We start from the raw sequence: 21,045 nt of genomic DNA, 5'->3' as shown, positions 1-21,045 counted from the left end.
AAATCCAAGCTAATTTTAAATGTGCCTGTGAAAGGTGCTGCTTAAAGGAAACCTACTTTGAGTATTTCCCTGAATTCAAAAGATATTTTTCTTTATTAAAAAATATTGCTTGAAATGAAGTGTAACACAATTATCATCCTTCACTAACTAACTAGTTAGTAGCTGTGCAGTTTAAGTAGCTCTATAAATACCTGAGGCTGCTTCTGGGAAGTTGGCTACCTGCTGTTCAAATAATTATATCATTTGGGTTTCTAGTGGTTACATTTATGCCTTGATTATAAGGTTCTTAATGACACAAAGGGAGGTCTTGGCTAATTGAAGATTTCTATAGTCCCCACAATGGTGCTGATACTGTTTTTACTGTCCTTTAGAAACGAAGATGTCATGTTATGCCCATGTGCTGTCTTTGGTTGTGCTGTCTCTGAGTAAAAAGGCTGAGGATCCCAATGTTCCAGTAAGAAAGCTTAAAGAGGAGGCTGTTGGGAGTGTCTCCAAGAATTTCAGGCACTGCTTGTGGTTGGGTTAAGGGTGAGGAGACATAGGAGAGCAAACAAAATGAAAGCATGAAATGTCCTTTCCACTTGCAAGAAGTGAAAGAGTTCTGCTTCATAAATCTGGCAATCAACCTAGTAGCAAGCAAAGAATCCTTGGTTTGAGCAAGCAGGGGTCTCCCTGGGCTGCCCAAACACTGGTCCCTTGGAAGTCTACCTTCTAGAGCAGGGGTGGGCAACCCCTGGCACGCGTGCCAAACATGACATGCCAGTAACTTTTGCTGGCATGCGAAACCCTCTCTTATAATCTTCCATTTACAATTGTGAGTCTTTGTTCTCAGTGATGAATTTTGTTAAGTCTCATAATAGGAGTAGCCTGAAGGATGAAAGTAATAGCTCCTGCATATCTCTGAAGGTCATGAAATATAAACCTGATGTAAAATCTCTGTCATCAGTGATGTAGCAGCAAAAGTTCCACTGATAATATCAGACAGAGTCATAAAGTTTTCTGTCGGACTATCAGTGTACATGTATATAGTAAAAATAAATGTATTTTTCATCATAATATACTGTGTTTTTGTAGCTTGAATGAATTGTATTATTTCTTCAAGGTACTTCACATACGTACACCTTAAGAGGTATCAAGTTGATGTAACATGTTCTCAAAAAATTAGGGTTAGCACACAGAAGAATTTTGAGTCAGAGATTTTGCTGTTTTTGGCACCCACTCACAAAAAGGTTGCCCATGCCTGTTACAGGCAATAGGCATTTGCGCTGCCATCTCTGTCCAGCTGCGGAAAGTAAACATGGGATGGGAATGCAGCACCACTAACTTGACAAAACCGCACTTTTGCTTCTTTGCCATTCCTCAGCTCCCAGTCTGGACCCACAAACTCCTCCAGAATTACATCGGCTAAGAAGGGACTACCCCAGCCAAAGTGCCCCTGGTAAAGTTAGGACACGAAGCAGGAGGAGGAAAGGAAATGTGAACCCATCTTGGCCTGGGAACAAACTTGCAGAAAAGGCAGAGCTTAGAAAGAGAAGTTTTTGTTTCTCACCCACTTCTTCCTCTGTAAGTAAAGGGGGAGCTTGTAGAAAACGCGAGTATGTTGTGACTCCTGCTTTGGATCTGCGTGAAGACTGCGTGAGTGTGTGTGTACACTAACGGGATTGGGGTGCAGCGTGGAGGATTCAGTGGGCGAGCCTCTGGGTAGTTGGTACTATGTCCAGTTTCTCAGAGGAGACCCGAAGAGTCGTTGCCCCGCCTTCGGAGCTGGCACCACAGCAACCCCTGCCCCAGGCTCAGTGGGAGAGTCCCTGCCCAGCCCTCCAGTGACCCTGGAGATCTCCTTTGGAGACACAGGTTCAGCAAAGACCCTGCGGGATCTGACAGCAGGACTGGGGACAGCAGGAGGTGGGACACCCGCCCTGCCTGCAGAAGCCAGAAGGGACACGGGTTGCTGCACCCAGGAGCAATGGGGCCCCTAGAGCCCAGGAAGCCAGGCAATTTTGTCTCCAATACAGGTCTTTGGCTTCCTGTTAGTTCAGTGCACCGCTTGTTTGCTAACAGTTTGGAACAGGCCTGGAACACAACTTTTTGCAGTAGCCCCCAGAGGAGGAAAAGCAAATTTTAAAAGCTTGGGCTGGGCTGGGATTTGAGCCTGGGACTCCTTGCATCCAAAGCAAGAATCATACCCTGAGCTCAAGGAGCCCAGATGAGCACCTGCTCACACTTATGATCCCTGGACCACTCTATAAGTTGATCCCAAGCCCACTTCCCAGTAGACTTCCTGAATGCAAATCTTTATCTGAGTGACTCTTCGCCAGGGAACCTGACTTATGACACAAAAATACAAATGCACATATATTATTTTATTGTTTTCTCACATGAGGATAGGTTTTATTGATTTTTAGAGAGAGAATAGGGGAGAGATAGTGTGTGTGTAAGAGAGAGAGAGAGTGGAGAGAGAGAGAGAAACATCGATGTGTGAGAGAAACATTCATTGGCTGACTCCAATACCTGTCCTGCTAGAGGAGTGGAACCCTCAACCTAGGTGTTTGCCCTGACTGGGAATCAAACCCATGATTTTTTGGTGTATGCGAAGATGTTCCAAACAAGAGCTATCCAGTCAGGGCTAGATGGGTTTTTTGTTTGTTTGTTTTTTCAATATGTTTTTATTGATTTTAGAGAGCACAGAAAGGAGAGGGACAGATAGAAACATCGATTTGCTGCCTCCTACATGCCCTCCATTGGGTATCTAGCCTGCAACCCAGGCCTGTGCCCTGATCGAATCAAACCAGGACCTCTTGAGTTCATAGAGCATACTGACCACCACGGGACAGCTCCTGCATTGACGTCTGCCCCCTGGTGCTCAGTGTGCATCATAGAGACCTGTCATTCCAGTGGTTCTACTGTAATGGTCACTTAGGCTTTTACCATACAGATGCATACATGTAAAAAGTTGTAAATGTTATGGAAGCCCAACAATAGAGAATTTGTGTGATGGATCTTGCTACATCACTAACATGAAATACTACTGAGCCTCCAGAATAATATAGATATTTGTTGACTTGGAATAAATGTTTATGATGCATATTTTTGAATAAGGTTTTTTGTTGTCATATGTAATCTAACATATTTGCAGAAAAATGAACCAATTTTAAGTATAAAACTCAATAAGTTAACCCAAAGTGAACTCACTAATATCTAGGTTAAGAAACTGAATATTAATAAGAGCCGACGTTCATTTTAAGAGAAAAAGCAGAATCTGAAGCAGTATATACATAGTACACAATATCCCTTCTATACTAATAAAAGGGTAATATGCTAATTAGACCAGATGTTTTCCTAACATCCTTCAGACAAAGCCACGGTGGCAGGGGATGAGGCAGAAGTGGTTAGGGGCCATCAGGCCAGCAGTGGAAAGCAGTTAGGGAGCGATTAGGCCGGCCAGGGAGAGCAGTTAGGAGGTGATCAGGCTGGCCAGGGAGAGCAGTGAGGCACCATCAGGCCAGCAGGGGAGAGCAATTAGGGGGTGATCAGGCCAGCAGGAGAGTGGTTAGGAGCAATTAGGCCCACAGGGAGGGGAGCAGTTAGGCACAGTCAAGCGAGTGGTTAGGAGCCAGTGGTCCCAGATTGAGAGAGGGATGTTCAACTGCCAGTTTAGGCACCCCCCCCACCCCCCTTCCCATGCATGAATATCGCGCACCTGTCCTCTAGTCTATATATATATATAAAACCCTAATATGCAAATAGACCAAATGGTGGAACAACTGAACAACCAGTTGCTATGACGTGTGTTAACCACCAGGGAGAGCATGTGGAACATGGTGGGGGTTAGCAGCAGGCTTCGGAGCATGGAACATGGTGGGCATTGCTGGAGGTGGGATGGTGGCGCAGGTGAATGGAGGCCCCAGACAAAGGCAGGGTGCCGGTCACTGCCATAGTAGTGAGCCTCTGGTGGCTACTGAAAATTCTTTGCTCCCACATGCCACAGTTCTGCCAGGTGTTCCCACCTGCTGTTGGCAACAGCCCCACTCTTACCTTCTGCTGGCGCTGGAGCTGTCGCTTTCACTTGCTACCAGCGCTGGTTGCCAGCCCTAATTGCTCGGTGCTGTCAGCAGGTGCGGGTGGCATCTGCTAGCCCCGATGGCCCTTCAGGGATTCTCTAACTCCCCCTGCTCCTGAGGGGTAATCAGGGCCGACACTTGCACCCACTGCTGGCACTGGCCCCGCTCACACCTGCAGCCAGCACTGGAGCCACCGCTTGTACCTGCTGCTGGTGTTCGACACTGTTCCCGATTGCTTGCACTGTCAGCAGGTTTGAGCAGTGGCTACTGGTCCTGATTGACCCTGAGGGCTTCTCCACCTCCCCCAGCTCCTGGGGGGCAGCAGCTGCTGCTCACACCTGCTGACGGTGCCAGCCCTGCTTGCACTCACTGATGGTGTTGGCCCCACTTGCTCCACGCTGTCAGTAGGTGGGAGTGGGGCCAGTGCCATCAGCAGGTAGGAGCAGCAGTGGTGGGAGCGGGGCTGCCGGCAGACAGGGGACAAAGGGCTGTAGCAGAAGGTGTCAAGCAGGGGCTCAGAGGATGGGCCAAGACGCACCCCTGTGCCCATCGCAGCCTCGTGGCCTACAGTTCCTTTCACTGTGCACAAATTCATGCACTGGGCCCTAGTATGTTATAAAAACATGTACATTGTGTAGACAAAAATGTGATAAATTATGCACTAAAACATCAATGTTTTTATAACTAATGAATATAGAAGTAACATATTTTTATTTATTTATCAGGAATTGTATTATTTTGTGTCTTTCTCAATATTTACCACCCACTTGGTAACTTAAAGAAATATATACTGGAACTTTCTAATTGAATAATTACTTTCTATTGAATTGTTCCCAAAATTAATTAATGAGATGTAGAGAGCCTCTGGGAAGGCACATGGGCATTTCTTTAATAAATTGTCAGCTGAATCCAGGGCAGTAAGCAGAGCCATGTCCTGTAAACACATCTTGCCAAAAAGGCAGAAGTGTTCTCAGCTTGACCTTCATTTCTGCCCAGGTGCCGGGGAGTGGGTTTTATTATTAAAATAATATGGAATGAATATGACTCGGGCCCACCCAAAACTGACATTACAAGAATGAACATAATCTCCTATGTCTTGACCTTTGGTGAAACTTCCTGGTATTTGGGTTTAAAATAAACACACTGTATCGGTGCTGGGTCCCTGTCTCTCCATCAGAAGAGGGCAATGGTCCCACCAGGCCCCAGCTTTTCCTTCCATCTCTGTGTCTGTCTCTTTCTTTCATTTTCTCAATCCCCAGCAGCCCCTACTCAAAGAACCAGACCACTCTCTAGCTGCGCTGGACACGGAAAAGAGAGAACCCTCCATATTGAAAGCCTCTAGTTCTGAACTCTATTCCTAGATTTACCTCTAATTTCTGGGTGTCTGATAAGACTAGGTTCCTGAAATTTTCATTTTCCCATTGGATTGAAGATGGAACCACAGATAGGCTGACATTGTTTCTCTCCTACTATAGAAATCAACATATAATAAATTTGTGTATTAAATTGCAATAGTTATTTTTTGTCACCTCAGCTCTACAATTAAAGCTTTAAACTTCTATTTTGAAGACATTATGTTTTTCAAATTAAAAGATAAGAGTTTGTGCATTTTTTAAAGTATGAAAATATACAAAATCTATGTTGGAGTAAAAATTCAGTTTTTCCTTGGTATTTTGACAGGAATTCAGGAGGGTGGGAGTGGGGGTAAATAAGAATTTTTCTCTCCCTTTCTGCATTTCTGTGTGAATGAATTTGATTTTTATTTAAACTGAAGGAAATTAATTGGTGAATACTGCCACACAAGCAACTTTGGCTCTTTGAAAAACATAAAGGTCTTATGGGAATAGATCTTATATCGAGATCCAATTTTTCTTACTTGGAAGTATTGAGAAGATCTTTAGAAACAGAAAAACACTGAAAAATTGTTTTAACTGAGTGCAACATTAGAAATCACATTTCTTCAAATTTTCATTTCTCAGGAAACAATTCTAAGGCTCAGAGAAGTCACATGGTTTGGCCACAGTCACTGCATGACCTGCTGACAGAGGACTTGTGTCCCAGCTGGTGGAGGGGGGAGGGTTCCCTGCACCAACACTTCTGCTCACACACGTGCTTGCTGACAGTGGGATACTCTCTCTTGCTCATATAAAATAGCCATAGCACCGCTGAGGTCTGCTTTTCTAGATTCTCTGTGAGAGATAAACTGGCACAAAGGGGGAAAATGTAGAGTTCAGTTTGGGGCAGTACAGAATAACAGAAAGTGATGAAGTGTTAGCCTTTCTGGAGAAGTGAGACTCATGTTTAGAAAGAGGGAACTCCTGCCAGATCACTTTCCAATGAAAGAAGGCATCAGGAATGTTTAATACACAACTCAAAGCAGGTCAGCCAGTTGGACAGAAGGTTGGAATTAATGAGTCAATAAAAGGCTCCACTTAATTAGATGTGAGACTTATCCCCTGAACTGGTGAAAGCTGAATTCTCTTCACTGGATATGCCTGCATGGAATTCCTCATCCACGTGGTTTGTTCTTGACAATATCTCCCAGCTTTGGGAAAAGAAGCACTATTGTGTTCATTGCACCAGTCCCAATGATTAACTCAAGGAGGAAAACAGGAGATGGAAGATGTGAGACCCAAAAAAGTCCTAAGCAAATGAGTGTTCTCAAGGCTTTGCTTACTTGATGGAGCCAACATGTGAGGCTTCTTAAAGAGAGAGAGAAAGAGAGATACTGCTTGGAGTAGATATTCACCTGGGAACCTCTTCCTCCTAAGCTGCTCCCCTTCCTCCAGCGTCTCTAGTAGAATTAACGAATGCACCCAGAGCCTGGAGGTGGGAGCCCCGAGCCACTCATTCCCTCCCTGCTGGGGTCCAACCCCAGGGGGTCCAGGGGTCCCCAAAGGCGTGGACGGAGTCGGCGAAGAAGGAAGGACACGGAGACAGTGTTCAGTTGATCAGCAGCCTAGCCAGGATCTCCAGCAGGATCTCCAGCCAAGTTCTGGTCTGGATCTCCAGAGAGGTTCTGCTTAGGATCTCCAGCCAGGTTCTGTCCAGGTTCTCCAGCCAGGTCCAGTCACCAGGTTCTAGTTAGGTTCTCTTGCCATGTTCTATAGTCAGGTTCAGTCCAGGATCTTTTGCCATGTTCTCTCCAGCGAAGTTCATCTGTCTGTAGGTTCTGTGTAGGTTCTGTGCCTAGGTTCTGAGTGTAGGTTCTGTGTTCTGAGTTCTGTCTCTTTCTGTCTTGTTACAACTGTATTTATACCAGTTGATTCAATCCTATCAATCTCTATTACAAAGGTTAGGGCGTTTCTTATCTCCATTCCAGGGAGTAAAGATTATGTAGCTTAAGCATGATTGTTTGTAGTTAAAGTGATTAATTACCCGCCTGGCACTTAGTTAAGAGGTTTTATTCCCTCCCTAACTTCAGGGGAAAATCCCTACCTGGGGATTCAACCTTTCTCGGAGAGGTGACCTTGGTTAAAACACAGCGCCAAGAAGGTGAGCAAACATATTTAGAACCGTATGCCATATATGCCAGGTCCCTTGAAACAGCAAGGATGGACCGGCTCCTGGCACCTCCCTGCCTCCACATCCCTCACCCCAGCTGCTGCAGTTGAACTACCCCTGATGGTACCTCAGTATGAGTCTCCAGCCTCTGGAACTCCACAGATGGGGGCAGCAGCAAAGCTATCCTGCTCTCGCCCACCACACTTCACAGCAAGAAGGGCCGTGGGAGAACTCTGGGGTAAATCAGAACTAGAAGAAGAGATCAACTTCACGAGATATTGCAGTTCTTTGGATGCACATCCTGGGGGCATGTTTCCCACCCAGGGCACACCAGGCAGCACAGTGTAGTGAGGACCCTGCCCTGGAAGTTGGAGACCTGAGGCTGGTTTCTGTTTCTGCTGCCAAGGTGCTGTCTGACCTTGGGAGTGCTGTGACCTTCAGCCTCCTTGTGTCTATAGTGGGAAAATGAATGAAGTTCCCTTCCATCACTTGTGTCCTTCCATTCCTTGATTTCAAAGTAGAGGTCTCTTGTTTTATATATTTGAAGTCTTTTATATATTGAAGTCTTTTGCTTGGTATTGACGGAACTTCTATTTGGGCCTAGAGTTTTCTTTTCTGTGCCATCCCTCACCTCTTCCCAGTCACATGGAAGAACTTGTTATTTTCAAAATACACAGTGCTCTACCTTGAGCGTCTACTTCTCCTTTTGGACTTTTTTTTTTTTTAATCTGAATTGCCCTTCTCATATGCCTAGTAAAAAACTTATATTTATCTTTAAAAATCCTCCCAAGGTAATCTTTGCTCTGAAACCTTCCTTGATTTCACCAACTCCACCCCTTTTATCCCATTGCTTTCTCATAACCACATCTTCACCTGTACAGAGCTCTTGTCAAGGTCTGGTTTGTATTACAACTGTAGGGGCTGCTTTTTCAGAGAGAATTCTCAGCACTTGGATCTAAAACAAAGTCCTTGCATTCACTGCTGAGCTCTTCTCAGGAGAAGACAAGGTCTGTGGCTCTGGTGGAGACTTCAGAGTTCAGGCTCCCAGCTCCCTCAAGTGTCCTGCTTTCCTCTCTTATCAATTGTTTTCTTTCTTTCTTTCCTCACCTGAAAATATGTGTTTATTGATATTTTTAGAGAGAGAGAGGAAGGGAGATGAAGAGATGGAAAGAGAGAAACATTGGTGTGAGAGAGAAACATCCATTGGCTGACTCCTATACCTGTCCTGCCTGAGGAGTAGAACCCTCATCCTAGGTATGTGCCCTGACTGGGAGGGAATCCAACCCATGATATTTTGATGTATGGGACAATGCTTCAACCAATAGCTACCTGGGAAGGGCTAGATGGTTTTTTGTTTGTTTGTTTTTTCAATATGTTTTTATTGATTTTAGAGAGAGCATTAATAGAAGTGAGAGGGACAGAGAGGTAGAAACATTGATTGGCTGCCTCCTGTAAGCTCCCAACTGGGGATCCAGCCTGTAACACAAGCATGTGCCCTGAACGGAATCATTCCATAACCCCTTGGTTCATGGGTCCATGTTCAATCTCTGAGCCATACCGGCCAGGCTAGATGGGTTTTTATTTTAGAATGCATACATGTAAGAGGTTGTAAATGGTATGAATGTCCAACAATACAGAATTTTTTGGATGGATCATGCTACATCCTTAACATGAAATATGACAGAGCGTCCAGAATAATATAGATATCTGTTGACTTGGAATAAATGTTTATGATGCATATTTTTGTATAAGCTTTTCTGTTGTCCTATGTAATATAACATATTTGCAGAAAAATGAATGAATTTTAAGTATAAAACTCAATATATTAATCCAAAGTGAACATATCTTTGTTCACTACTATATAAGTTAAGAAACTGATTTTTAACAAAAGATCAGATGCATTTTAAGAGAAAACGCAGAATCTGAAGCAGTATATACATAGTATACAATATCCCATATGTTATAAAAACATATACATAGCATAGACAAAAGTGTGGAGAATTATACACTAACACATCAATGTTTTCATAGGTGATGAAAATACAAATAATATATTTCTATTTGTTTATCAGGTATTTTATTATTTTGTGCCTTTTCAATATTTACCACCCACTTGATAACTTAGAGAAATATATACGGGAGCTTTCTTATGCATAATGACTTACTAAAGACTTGTTCCCAAAATTAATTAATGGAAGCCTCTAGTTCTATAAATGCTATTCCTAGATTTATCTCTAATTTCTGGATCTCTGATAAGACTGTATTCTTGGAGAAACCAAGATGGCGGCATAGGTAAACACAGGAAATTGCTGACTCGCACAACCAGTTCAAAATACAACTAAAAGAGAAAACGGACATCATCCAGAACCACGGGAAGGCTGGCTGAATGGAAATTCTACAACTCGAAGGAAAGAGAAAAGCACACTGAGACTCAGAGGAGGTCCAAAAGTAAAGTGCAGAGGTATGGAGGCTAAGGAGGAAAGGGCTGGCAACTGAGGACACAGTTGTCTTTTTTAATTGAGAGGGAGTCTCAAGCTCCCGACTGCTCTGAACTCCAGTTCTGGGTGAGTCTCTGGAGACACAGACTCATATGGGGAGAAACTGGAATGTCTGGCATTGGGCAGAACTCAAGGGCAGCTTTCTCTTAACGGTGCTTGCAGTGGTTACCGTGGGATACTGAGACCCGGGGACTCTTAGGGTTGGACTGAGGAGCAACCATAGCTGTTTGCTCCAACCTGTCGATTCCCCCGAGACCCTGCTCCATCCAAGCTGTCTGAAGAGGCTTTTGCATGTGAAAGGCCTGGCCCTTTGCAATCTGAAAATTACCTAACAAACTGCAGCTGGGTCAGAGAGACCCAGAACTTCCAAAAGAAGGCCCAAGGCCCCACAGCAGCTTGGATTGCTTCATAGGTGGGCCTCATCTGGGCACCTCTAAATCCCAAACAAAGTAGAGGAATCTGCAGATCTCTCCATAGCTCCTGCTGGGTAGCCTCAGGCAGAGGCTAAATTCCCACTGCCTTAGAGATCCAAGTGCCAGTGTACCCACTGGTCAGAGTGAGACCATCCAGATTACAACTCCTCAGATCCATAAGGGACACACTCAGGGGGCAGACTCAGTGAGCACCAAAGCCCCACTGAAGCAATTCTTGCCCCAGAAGGGTGTCTCCAGCACAGAAGTTCTCCCACTGTAGACACAGCTGATTCTCACAGGCAATTGGCCTGGAGGTCAATTCCTCCCAGTGATACCTACAATAATCAAGGCTTAACTACAACAAGACTGGGCACAAAGCCCAAAAAGGGGTGCACCAAGAGTGTACAGCTCAGGTAATTAGGGAGCCTGAGCCACAGAGCCCTACAGGACACCTATCACAGAAAGCCACTTTATCAACACAGAGAAGCATAAAAATGTGGAGACAAAGAAACAGGTCACAAATGACAGAAATGGAGGAAAGCAAACTACTGGATATAGAGTTCAAAACCATGGTTATAAAGTTTTTCAAGAATTTTCTAGAAACCGTCAATAAATTTAGTGAGACCCTCAATAAATCTAGTGAGACCCTCGAGGATATAAAAATGACCAACTAGAAATTAAGCATACACTGACTGAAACAAAGAATATTATACAGAGTTCCAACAGCAGACTAGAGGATTGCAAGAATCAAGTCAAAGATTTGAAATATGAAGAAGCCAAAAACACCCAACCGGAAAAACAAAAAGAAAAAAGAATCCAAAAATATGAAGATAGTGTAAGGAGCCTCTGGGACAACTTCAAGCTGACCAACATCCGAATTATGGGGGTGCCAGAAGAAGAGAGAGAGCAAGATATTGAAAACCTATTTGAAGAAATAATGACAATACTTCCTCTACCTGGTGAAAGAAATAGACTTACAAGTCCAGGAAGCACAGAGTACCCCAAACAAAAGGAATCCAAAGAGGACCACACCAAGACACATCATAATTAAAATGCCAAGAGCAAAAGACAAAGAAAAAATCTTAAAAGCATCAAGAGAAAGACAGTCAGTTACCTACAAGGAGTACCCATACGACTGTCAGCTGATTTCTCAACAGAAACTTTGCAGGTCAGAAGGGAGTGGCAAGAAATATTCAAAGTGATGAATAACAAGAACCTACAACCAAGATTACTTTATCCAGCAAAGCTATCATTCAGAATTGAAGGTCAGATAAAGAGCTTCACAGATAAGAAAAAGCTAAAGGAGTTCATCACCACCAAACCAGTATTATATGAAATGCTGAAGGGTATCCTTTAAGAAGAGGAAGAAGAAGAAAAAGGTAAAGATACAAATTATGAACAACAAATACATATCTATCAACAAGTGAATCTAAAAATCAAGTGAATATATAATCTGATGAACAGAATAAACTGGTGAATGTAATAGAATCGGGGCATTGAAAGTGAGTGGACTGACTATTCTCGGGGTGGGGAAGGAGTGTGGGGGTGCCGGAAGAGACAGAACAAAAATCTTACACCTATGGATGAGGACAGTGGGGGTGGGGAGGTTAAGGGCAGAGGGTGGGGTGGGAACCGAGTGGAGGGGAACTGGGGAGGAAAAAAGAGGAACAACTGTAATAGTCTGAACAATAAAGATTTAATTAAAAAAAAAAAGACTGTATTCTTGAAAATTTCATTTACCCAAAGAATTGATGATGGAACAGCAGGATAGGCTGACATTGTCTTTTCCTACTATAGAAATCAACATATAATATATTTGTGTATTAAATTGCAATACTTATTTTTTGTCACCTCAGCTATACAATTAAAGCTGTACAAGACTATTTTGAAGACAATGTTTTGTTTTGTTTTAAATAAAAAAACAGAATTTGTGACTTTTTAAAAATATTAATAAATACAAAATCCATATTGGGGTAAAAATTCATTCTTTTGCTGGTATTTTGACAGGAATTCAGGAGGGTGGGCGTGGGGGTAAATAAGAATTTTTCTCTCCCTTTCTGCATTTCTGTGTGAATGAATTTGTTTTTTATTTAAACTGAAGGAAATTTTTTTTTAATTAAATCTTTATTGTTCAGATTATTACATTTGTTCCTCTTTTTTTTCTCCCCATAACTCCCCTCCTCCCAGTTCCCGCCCCACCCTCTGCCCTCACTCCCCACCCACTGTCCTCATCCATAGGTGCATGATTTTTGTCCAGTCTCTTCCCACATCTCCCACACCCCTTTCCCCCCCAAGAATAGTCAGTCCATTCCCTTTCTATGTCCCTGATTCTATTATAATCACCAGTTCATTCGGTTCATCAGATTATTTATTCACTTGATTCTTAGATTCACTTGTTGATAGATGCATATTTGTTGTTCATAATTTGTATCTTTACCTTTTTCTTCCTCTTCCTCTTCTTAAAGGATACCTTTCAGCATTTCATATAATCCTGGTTTGGTGGTGATGAACTCCTTTAGCTTTTCCTTATCTGTGAAGCTCTTTATCTGACCTTCAATTCTGAATGATAGCTTTGCTGGATAAAGTAATCTTGGTTGTAGGTTCTTGGTATTCATCACTTTGAATATTTCTTGCCACTCCCTTCTGGCCTGCAAAGTTTCTGTTGAGAAATCAGCTGACAGTCGTATGGGTATTCCCTTGTAGGTAACTGAGTTTCTTTCTCTTGCTGCTCTTAAGAGTCTCTCTTTGTCTTTTGCTCTTGGCATTTTAATTATGATGTGTCTTGGTGTGGTCCTCTTTGGATTCCTTTTGTTTGGGGTTCTCCGCGCTTCTTGGACCTGTAAGTCCATTTCTTTCACCAGGTGGGGGAATTTTTCTGTCATTATTTCTTCAAATAGGTTTTCAATATCTTGCTCTCTCTCATCTTCTGGCACCCCTATAATTCTGATGTTGGTACGCTTGAAGCTGTCCCAGAGGCTCCTTACACTATCCTCGCATTTTTGGATTCTTTTTTCATTTTGCTTTTCCGGTTGGATGTTTTTTGCTTCCTCACATTTCAAATCATTGACTTGATTCTTGCGCTCCTCTGGTCTGCTGTCGGGCGTCTGTATAATATTCGTTATTTCAATCCGTGTATGCTTAATTTCTAGTTGGTTCCCCAATATAAGATCGAGGGTCTTATTAGTTTTCGTGTAGATCTCATTAAGTTTATCGGCAGCTTCTAAACAGTTCTTGAGAGACCTTAAAAGTGTGGTTCTGAACTCTATATCTTCCATTGACAATTTTGTCCTGTTTCTTTGTCTCCGCATTTTGTTATGCTTCCTTGGTGCACCCCCTAGTGGTCTTTGTTCGCAGTCTTATAGTTAAACCTTGATTGTTGTAGCTAATCCCAGGGAGGGTTTGACCTCCAGGCCAAGTGGCTATGAGAATCAGCTGTGTCAGCAGTGAGAGAACTTATGTCCTCTAGGGAGTTGCTAATCTAGCCTTTGCCTGAGGCTATCCGGCAAATGCCTCTGTGCAGGGCTTGGGCAGGGCGGGTCACACAGGATCAACAGGGTGGGCCTGAGAGAGCAGTTATGGCGGCTCTCAGTCCTGTCCCCAGGGGCTCTGCCTCTCTGAGTCCCAGCACCGGCTGCAAAGCTCGGAGAGAAAGCTGCACTCGCTCTGACCGAAGCCAGACAGTCCCGCTTCTCCCGTTTGAGTCTGGGTCCCTAAAGACTCGCCCGGATCTGGTGCTCAGAGTCTGCGACTCCCTCCCGATTGAAAACAACAACCTCGCCCTCCTCCGCCAGCCCGCTCCGCGCACTCCACACCTCAGAATTTGACTTCAGCACTGCGCCTCCTCTGAGTGTCCCTGTGCGTTTCTCTTTCCTCCTAGTTGTAGGACTTCCACTCAGCCAGCGTTCCTGTGGTTTTGGGTGATGTCCCTTCCGTTTTTTGGTTTCACTTTTGAAGTAGTTGTTCAAAGCAGCAAACTCCGGCGTTAACCTATGCCGCCATCTTGGTTCCATGAAACTGAAGGAAATTAATTGGTGAATACTGTCACAAAAGCAACTTTGGCTCTTTGAAAAACATAAAGGTCTTATGGGAATAGATCTTATATTGAGATCCAATTTTTCTTACTTGGAAGTATTGAGAAGATCTTTAGAAACAGAAAGCACTGAAAAATTGTTTTAACTGAGTGCAACCTTAGAAATCATCTTTCTTCAAACTTTCATTTCTCAGAAAACAATTTCAAGGCTCAGAGAAGTCATATGGTTTGGACACAGTCACTGCATGACCTGCTGACAGAGGCCTTGTTTCCCAGCTGGTGGAGGGGGCTGAGTGTCCTGCACCAACACTTCTGCTCACACACGTGCTTGCTGACAGTGGGATACTCTCTCCTGCTCATATAAAACCATAGCACCGCTGAGGTCTGCTTTTCTAGATCCTCTGTGAGAGATAAACTGGCACAAAGGGGGAAAATGTAGAGTTCAGTTTGGGGCAGTACAGAATAACAGAAAGTGATTAAGTGTTAGCCTTTCTGGAGAAGTGAGACTCATGTTTAGAAAGAGGGAACTCCTGCCAGATCACTTTCCAATGAAAGAAGGCATCAGGAATGTTTAATACACAACTCAAAGCAGGTCAGCCAGTTGGACAGAAGGTTGGAATTAATGAGTCAATAAAAGGCTCCACTTAATTAGAGTGGACAAGTGAGACTTGTCCCCTGAACTGGTGAAAGCTGAATTCTCTTCACTGGATATGCCTGCATGGAATTCCTCATCCACGTGGTTTGTTCTTGACAATATCTCCCAGCTTTGGGAAAAGAAGCACTATTGTGTTCATTGCACCAGTCCCAATGATTAACTCAAGGAGGAAAACTGGAGATGGAAGATGTGAGACCCAAAAATGTCCTAAGCAAATGAGTGTTCTCAAGGCTTTGCTTACTTGATGGAGCCAACATGTGAGGCTTCTTAAAGAGAGAGAAAGAGAGATACTGCTTGGAGTAGATATTCACCTGGGAACCTCTTCCTCCTAAGCTGCTCCCCTTCCTCCAGTGTCTCTAGTAGAATTAACCAATGTACCCAGAGCCTGGAGGTGGGAGCCCTGAGCCACTCATTCCCTCCCTGCCTCCACTTCCCTCACCCCAGCTGCTGCAGTTGAACTACCCCTGATGGTACCTCAGTATGAGTCTCCAGCCTCCGGAACTCCACAGATGGGGCAGCAGCAAAGCTATCCTGCCTTCTCCCACCACACTTCACAGCAAGAAGGGTCATGGGAGAACTCTGGGGTAAATCAGAACTAGAAGAAGAGATCAACTTCACAAGATATTGCAGTTCTTTGGATGCACATCCTGGGGGTATGTTTCCCACCCAGGGCACACCAGGCAGGACAGTGTAGTGAGGACCCTGCCCTGGAATTTGGAGACCTGAGGCTGGTTTCTGTTTCTGCTGCCAAGGTGCTGTCTGACCTTGGGGCTGCTGTGACCTTCAGTCTCCTTGCGTGTATAATGGGAAAATGATGGAAGCTCCCGTCCATCACTTGTGTCCTTCCATCCCTTGAGTTCAAAGAAACTGTCTATATCTTTTACATATTGAAGTCTTTTGCTTGGTATTGAAGGCACTTCTATTTGGGCCTAGAGTTTTCTTTTCTGTGCCATCCCTCACCTCCTCCCAGTCGCATGGAAGAACTTGTTATTTTTAAAATACACAGTGCTCTACCATGAGCATCATACTTCTCTTTCTGGACTTTTTTTTTTTTTTTTAATCTGAATTGCCCTTCTCACATGCCTAGTAAAAAACACCTATTTATCTTTAAAAGTCCTCCCAAGGTAATCTTTGCTCTGAAATCTTCCCTGATTTTTCCCAGCTCCACTCCTTTTCTCCCATTGCTTTCTGATAACCACATCTTCACCTGTACAGAGCTCTTGTCAAGGTCTGGTTTGTATTACAACTGTAGGGGCTGCTTCTGGGGAGAGAATTCTCAGCCCTTTGATCTAAAACAAAGTCCCTGAATTAACTGCTTAGATCTTCTCAGTAGAAGACACAGTCTGTGGCTTGGTGGAGACTTCAGAGTTCAGGATCCCTACTCCCTCAGGTGTCCTGCTTTCCTCTATTATCAGTTGTTTTCTTTCTTTCTTTCTTCACCTGAAAATATGTTTTTTTTTTTATTTTTTTAGAGAGAGAGGAAAGGAGATGAAGAGAGGGAAAGAGAGAAACATTGATGTGAGAGAGTAACGTCAATTGGTGATTCCCCTATATTCCCCTCCCAACACACAACCCGACCAGGGATCGAAGCCACAACTCAGTATGTGCCCTGACCAAGCATTAACCCATAACATTTTGGTGCACGGGATGATGCTCTAACCAATCAAACCACCAGGCCAGGTCTATCAGCTCTTTTCTTTCACTTAGAAATAAGGGCAATAATTAATGGCACTGTGATAAGCTGTCAGAAGAGCTGGCACAAGTGGGTTACCCTTAAATAAGGAAAGGAGTACTGGTGCTGGCCCTACAAGGGAAGGGCAGGGTGACTTTCCTAAAATGGGTGGAACCAAGGAGACCACTGAATTACCTATCCTGAAAGGTAATTAGGTCTTCTCCCAAGTCTATGTCTTCTCTCAGACACCTTGAGCAATATCTGACCTCCATTAAGAAGACCCAGGGTGGCACTTGGGTGGGAAAGGACATAGGGAAGATGCACTCTTTCCTTGGGGCTGAGGAAAACTGATAGTGTTGGGAGGCTTAGAGTGAGAGGGAGGAGACTGGGCCCTTCTCTGTGTGTTCTAGAGACCAGGCTATTGACTGCACCTGGTGGGCTCACACACAGGTCAGAGCTGCCCTCTGGGAAAGTGCAACCTGTACCTGGTTGGCCTCAAACAAGGACTCGGATGTTGGAACCCCTTTCTTTCCCAGTTCACACTGTTGGATGGATGGAAGTGAAATGGGCTTGGAAAGAGAAATGGGAATAATAAAATGGGAATCATTAACAGGAATGATAACCTGCACAGCCTTGAAAGCATTTTACACTTTTTTTCTTGGCTCTAAGAGGATTTAAGAGATTAACCAGGAATCTATGGGAGGGGGAAAAAGTACTTCACTTTCCCACCTGCACCTGGGATCAGGCCAGTCACTGATGTGGCTTCATAATGTCCTGTGGTCTTGGGAGCCTGCCTTGAACACTCCAGTCTATCCTTTCTCCTCCCTTTTGTGCTTCTTCATCTGCACGTGAATAAACTTTGTCTGGTCTCTCCTGTTAATATTTCATCAGTTAATTCACAGGCCCACAGGCAAGAACCTAAATGGGTATGAAAATTTTTCCTCTCAACTCCACTTAAGATGATAAAAGTACTATCTAAGGACTAAGACAAATAAAACATGGGTGGAGGGTGAGGCGGTGGGTGAACTACAGAAACATGAAATTAAAAGCTCATGCTATGCCATGGCTTCCTTAGCCCCACTGCTACTTTCAAACTCCTACACTTTAGCAAATAATGTTGACTCAACTAAAGATGTCTTGGCTGTCACAGGGCAAGACAATTTTGAAATTTCATTTAAAAGAATTCTGTTCTTTCTACCACAGTCCTTTTCTTCTCTCCTCTACCTCCTTCCTCCTCTCTCCAGGATTTCAAAACTGCCTGCTATTTTAAGCTCAGGTTATTAGCAAAACCAAGGTCTGCCTATTACTTGACTCCACCCCCTGTAAAAAGCAATTCAGAGATCACCCAATGTTATTTAAACAGTTTCCTTTGCACAGAATCTCAATACCATTCCCTATGAACAATCACTGACCTACCATTGATAGATGCTTTCTAAGCACTACTTGAAGCGCTTTGTACATCTGACCTTATTTCAGTGTAATAACAAATCTAAAAGGTACATATCATTATCCCCATTATAGAGACTGGGAAACTGCGGAGCAGGGAAATAAGTCAAGTTCTGTAACTTGCCCAGCTCTTAAGGTGCTAAACTACAATTTGGATGGAGACAGTCTCAATCCAGAGCATGGACAGCCTTCACCCTGAGGACAGTTCCTCCCTGAATGTCCCTGGTGCTGGAGCTGTGGCCCCAGCACTGCAGTTCAGAGCCAGTGAGTTTGTCAGCTACTTTAGGATAAATATATTCAAGAGGAAGAAACTTCATGTTTTTTATGTTAAAGCAGTTACTGAAGAGGCACCTGAAACAGAAACAGCACCTTCATATTGGGATGTGAAATTTCTAAGCAGTTAGCTGCAGTGAATGAACAGGCCTTTCGGAATGGTTTTCAGAAGATGAGCCAGTGGATTAAAGAGGGGAAACTGTGGGAGTTGCCAATTAACAATGAAGCAGGTTTTGATGATGGTTCAGAATTTAATAAACATAATTTCTGGATAAATACCTGCAGTATTTTCCAAAACAAAGACCAGTTCACTACTTCATGGAGCTGGTGACCTGTGGCCTGTTAGGGTCACCAAAGGAGAAGCACATGGAGCCAAAGTGGTAAGGGATTCTAAAATTATTAGGTCATCTGGATACCAGATGGGCTGAGCTCCCAAATGGTGCCAGCACACAGGGACAGGGAGTCAGAGATTTTAAAGGACTGTAGTTGGGCTATTTCTGGGCGGAGAATTCTCTGGGTGGTTGGGATCCTAGGAAGGTCTGGAGGGGAGAGATAATGGTCTCAGAAAGTGGAATGTGGTTTAAGCAAGAGGGAATGTCCATTGTGAAGTGGCCTCAAGGTCAGTTTCCAGGGGATTCAATTGATTCAATGATTTGATTAGAACTAACATGTCCTTTCCAAAACCCCATATCTGAATGTTAAATAGAAAGTGAAACACATTGAGTGGTATAGAAGTTATTTTAATGAAAAACAGGACATTCTGAAAGAAAGTGACAAACCATACTGTTCAATGGAAAAAAACGGAAGTTTTTATTTCAAGCTGTTGGAGATTGTTATTATAGCTCAACAAAATAATTTTCGTAGAAAAAAATAATAAATCTAGAGCATGGAGGGAATTTTGCTATTTCTCACTCAAACTGTATCAAAATTGTCACAACAAAAAGACATCTCTACTTAGGAGGGAGTTTTGCTGCTAAGAAACTTGATGCTCTCTATTTTTTCTCTGAAAGAGAATTTGGGTTTTAATTTATCTTCAGTTTCTCTACTTAACTCTGACCTACAGGATGAGTGGTCACTGAAGATAAAAATTGTCACACACTCACCTCAGGAATGTTGAAGTGACCAGAACTGGGTGAGGCCATGTAGAGGCTTCCTTCTTACCAAAATGTTCAGGCACTCTCCCCTCCTTCTCCAGATCTGGGAAGCCTCCCAGCTAGAGACAGCTGGATACCTCTCCTACTTTCCACAGGAGAGCTGCTGTTAGGAGATTGGTAATTCTGGTCAAAACCACTCCAGGACTCCTGGGAGAGGACCTCCCTTCCCCGCGCCCCCTCCCCCCGCTCTTGATTACATATTATGTGCCCTTTGCTAACTTCCAAGGGCTATTTGGTGAAATGGCCCCCAAAGAGATAACAAAGACTTGGTTGGGGTTTGAGCATCAGGGCCTTAGTGACTTTCCCTGCTACCCCTATAAACCAGCAGAGAGATGAGATTCGAATGGCAAGAAAGACTCCTATAAGCAGACTCATTCCCCCCAGCAATCCTGGAAAGAGGGGAGCCTGGGCCATTCCCCACTGTCCTTAGGGTTGCTCCTCCCACCCTTCTCATCTTGGAAGCCAAGCCGCTTTATAACCTCATAAGATCCACTCCCCAGGGACCCAGTGACTGCAGAAACTAGCCTTCCACTTAAGCTTGACTGGCATCCAAGCTAGAGTCCCAGGTAAGAGACCCAAGAGGTGGTCTTGGGGCAGATTCTGCTTGAGGTCTGTAGATGAGGGAGGCAGAGTGGGCAAGGCTAAACCCTAAGCTTGGGCTAGGGCTGCAAATGTAGCTGGGGGCAGAGCTGGGATGGGAGTGAGCATTCTGGCTGCAGAGAACACATGGGGCTGGAGAAGGAGCAGTCCCAGGTTGGGAGGCAAGCATCTCTCTTTAGAATACAATGGCATCTCTTTATGATGCCAGTACCAGGCACTGGGTTGAGTTTCCCTAGTGTTGTAGGACAATAGAGCTCTCTCTGCCATGACCCTGTATGTCATGACAGTAACCGCGATAAAATTTGGCTCATGGTTTATACAGAAAGATCTTCTATTGACCCACTAGAACACTGAGTATAAATGTATTTTAGCCTTAGCTAGTTTGGCTCGGTGGATAGAGCGTCGCCTGCAGACTGAAGGTTCCTGGGTTCAATTCCAATCAAGGGCACGTGCCGGGGTTGTGGGCTCAGGTTGTGGACTTGATCCCCAGTAGGGGGTGGGCAGGAGGCAGCTGGTCAATGATTCTTTCTCATCGTTGATCTTTCTATCTCTCCCCTCTTCCCTGAAATCAATAAAAATATTTTTTTAAAAGTATTTTAGATAAAAACCTTTAATATTTAAAAACAGGACCCCTGGGATTTTGGGTCACTTTGGAGGTCACCACCCAGAGGGGAAGACCCACCTCTCTGTCACTAGTAGGGGTCAAATGCTTTTGGAGGCGAGTACATGTGAGTGCTGC

General features: G+C 44.0%; 2 protein-coding genes across 3 annotated transcripts in view; one reads left to right on the top strand and one right to left on the bottom strand.

Moving 5' to 3' along the window:
• LOC132239660 (ribonuclease 4-like) overlaps positions 1 to 21,045 on the bottom strand; it is a 122,269-nt gene that overhangs the window by 18,472 nt on the left and 82,752 nt on the right. The window lies entirely within an intron of this gene.
• Positions 1 to 21,045, top strand: part of LOC132239603 (ribonuclease pancreatic-like) — a 57,555-nt gene that overhangs the window by 35,677 nt on the left and 833 nt on the right. The gene's annotated exons all lie outside the window — the stretch shown is intronic.

Source organism: Myotis daubentonii, chromosome 1, assembly GCF_963259705.1.
Source record: "Myotis daubentonii chromosome 1, mMyoDau2.1, whole genome shotgun sequence".
NCBI classification, from domain to species: domain Eukaryota; kingdom Metazoa; phylum Chordata; class Mammalia; order Chiroptera; family Vespertilionidae; genus Myotis; species Myotis daubentonii.
Note: the sequence above shows the minus strand (reverse complement) of the source record. Positions and strands in the feature narration are given on the sequence as shown.